This window comes from Phoenix dactylifera, chromosome 5 (genome assembly GCF_051530095.1).
Source record: "Phoenix dactylifera cultivar Ajwa chromosome 5, Ajwa_hap1_PhDact_Kaust_v1.1, whole genome shotgun sequence".
Taxonomy (NCBI): domain Eukaryota; kingdom Viridiplantae; phylum Streptophyta; class Magnoliopsida; order Arecales; family Arecaceae; genus Phoenix; species Phoenix dactylifera.
This window is the reverse complement of record NC_143194.1, coordinates 23,475,432-23,478,620: the sequence shown is the minus strand read 5'-3', so window position 1 is coordinate 23,478,620 and position 3,189 is coordinate 23,475,432. Positions and strand designations below refer to the sequence as shown.

Below are 3,189 nucleotides of genomic sequence, written 5' to 3'. Positions count from 1 at the left end.
CCATAGGCCATAGTTATCTTGTTACTATCAAAACCATAGCATATTCCATTGTTTCTTCTTCCATCCGCTAACTTCCATCACGCTCAAGTCCTAAATCCCTTAACACCTAAGTCCCTAAGTTTCAGATCTAAACCGCAGGCCCTAATTCCTTTCTTCCACGTTCTAATTCAAATTAGCTTTGAGCCCAACCAATTTCAGTCATCATCCACAAAAATTCAGTAGCACCCATCCCTTGCTGCGTCAACCACTCATGACTCCCCCCTTCTCTCTCATGAATAATCTTCATGGTTGGTTGCGTGCTACTATCTACTTGCTCATCATTGCCTACTGTCCCTTCTTTGTTTGCTTCATTGCTCTACCTCCCCTTCTAACGTATGCCCAAATCCTCCATTTCTCTCACAAGAACATCTTTGAGCTCATCTCTAATTGCTGCATCACCAACCTTAGCCTTTGACATCATCCTCATTGAATCATCCCTACCATGCTATTAAACACGACACGAGCCTCTCCATTCCCCCACACTTTGCATACATGTCCACAAGCGTGCAGCTCCTAACACAGCATCCAATCTAATCCCCTTCCTATTAACATAACTATGGATTCATTCAGGGGCGGCCCAAGCCTTAGGCGACCTAGGCAGTCGCCCAAGGCCCCGAAGGAAGGCCCCCGCCAGACCGCGACTCCTAGCCTCCTAGCTCCCACTCCTAGTACAGTGTCCGTAGGGGTAGACCGGTAGAGACAGGGCCGCAAGAGCCAACGGCGAGGGTGAGTCACCGTGACGCCGTCCTGTGACTCCCGTCCCAATCCCATCGGCCATCGCCCATCATCCCTTTCTTTAAAATCCTTATCGTCCTTCTCCACTCCTCAATTCTCTTCTGTAGCTGACCTCCTCTTCTACTGTTCTACATGCTGCAAGTCTGCAACTTCGGCTTCATCGGCCCAAGCCTTTAAAGTTTAAAATCCTCCTCGCCACGCGAGCGAGCCGGCGAGGTTGTCTCCTCCGCCTCCCCGGCATCCTGCGAGGCTGCGACCTCCTCGCCTCCCTCCCGACTGCCTGCAAGTTTGCAACTTCGGCTTCACCAGCTTAAGCCTTTAAAGTTTAAAATTCTCTTCGCCGCGCCATAGAGCCGGCAAGGTCATCTCCTCCACCTCCCCGGCATCCCGCGACCTCCTCGCCTCCCTCCCAGCTCCTGTCCGGCCGTCTCCTGACTCACGTCTGTGACCCTATCTTCTTCACGTCAGGTCGTCAGTCCGCTGCACTTGAGTTGTAAGTCTGTCTCTCTCGATGGACACTGGACAAGAAAGATATTTGATGAAATACCTATGAAAATCGGTTCTGCTGTAGGGCCACTTGTAGTTGATTATATCAGCCTAAACCAGTAAACCATATGTTATTTCTTTCTGTTTTTTAAATTTGAATATTTGGTACGATATATTGTTTGCTGTTAACTCAATTAGTAAGAACTTACAATATGAAGACATGAATATTGATGTTGCTACAGATTAATTATATTTTTTTTTCTTATTTGAAAAATTATAGGAAAAATGGATTCATGAATGCTTTAAATTCATCTAAAAAAATTTCAAATGAAATGAAAATAGAACCTACATTTCGTGAAAAACGTGTGATCCGTAGAAAAAAAATAATTTAATAAAAATACTGATGATGAGACAACAAGATCAGCTGAAGAATCTTTTAGAATTGATTACTTTTTATATATAGTAGATCAAGCTATTTTTTCAATTCAAAATAAGTTTGAACAATTCACCGAAAATGTTTTTGGTTTTTTGTTTAATTTTAGAAAGTTAAAATCTTTGAATGAAGAAAATTTGAAAAAATGTTGTCTTAATCTTAAAAACTTTTTAAAGCATGGTGAATATTCTGATATTGATGATCTTGATCTATGGAATTAAACGTTTTAAAAAAAAATTTACAAATAGAAACTAGTACCCCTATTGATACTTTAAGTTTTATTAAAAAAACAGATTCTTTTCCAAATGCATGCATTGCTTACAGGATATTGTTAGCAATACCTGTAACAGTTGCTTCTGCTGAAAGAAGTTTTTCAAAATTAAAGTTGATAAAATCTTATTTGCGGTCAACTATGTCACAAGAAAGATTAAATGGATTAGCTATATTATCGATTGAAAATAGTATTTTAATGAACCTTGAGTACAAAAGTTTGATTAGCAATTTTGCATATCAAAAAACTAGACGGATTATTTTAAATAAAATTTTAAAGTATTTTACACTTATTAAAAATTTATTATTATTATCATTATTATTTAAAAAAAAGTCTCCCTCAGTGAGTTTATCATAGGCCCCCAAATGGATTGGGCTGCCGATCCATTCACCTTGTTGCAAGGACATGAAACAAATGTGTAGGGTTCGATCTTCCTCGTGAGCATCTCACCGATGCAAATAATAAGCAAGCTTTCTCCATTGAACCACAAGTACAATACCGGCCAATCATGGTGTTGCACATGATAAAATTCTTTCAAGGCCCTGATCAAACAATCCCCCGTGCAATCTCCAAAACAATTCCAAGACAACACATTTCTATCCGGCATTTCATCGAACATCTGCTCTGCCTCTTCTATGGATCCCAAAATTCAAAAAACCAACAATGACTGAATTTGGAGACAACATCCCGCTGAGGCATTCTATCAAACATCTGGAGAGCAATAAAATCATCCCCATAAATAAATTGAATTAACGAATTCTGAATGCATGGTTCCGCTTGCAACCCGTATTTATAGAAGCATCCAGAATATCTTTAGAAAAAAGAGGCAGAGAGATGGGAAGTGTTTCTTGACCTGCTGTTTCTCGGTCCCAAGCCGCTGAAGCTGGACCTTGAGGGCTGGTCACGGCGACCACTGTTTCGGGAGTTCAAAACACGGCGCCTCTGGCGCCTCCTGCTCGCCTGTGTGACGACATGCCGAGGAAGAGGCCATCGATAACGACAACGTCAAGGCGGCGTTTCCAATTCTTGGTCCCGACGATCATCGCCATGGCCACCTGAACGTAATCCAGGATCAACATTGCCTTCCCTCAGCTCCTCCTCGCTGATCGTCGCCCTCGCCCCCTTCGCCTCCGCCTTTCCTCCCTCCCCCTCACCCTTTCTCTGGCTCTCACCTGGCCAAGAGCCAGAACGCTGCGCTCGAACGCAGGGGAAGGGGATATTTATA

At 42.5% G+C, this 3,189-nt stretch overlaps 1 long non-coding RNA gene across 1 annotated transcript; it reads right to left on the bottom strand.

Moving 5' to 3' along the window:
• Nucleotides 1–1,546: 1,546 nt before the first annotated feature.
• On the bottom strand, nt 1,547–3,189 carry LOC103718287 (uncharacterized). Its single transcript, XR_605800.5, has 2 exons — nt 2,818–3,189; nt 1,547–2,675 (listed from the first exon to the last, which is right to left on the bottom strand). It is a non-coding gene; the product is annotated as an uncharacterized LOC103718287 (long non-coding RNA).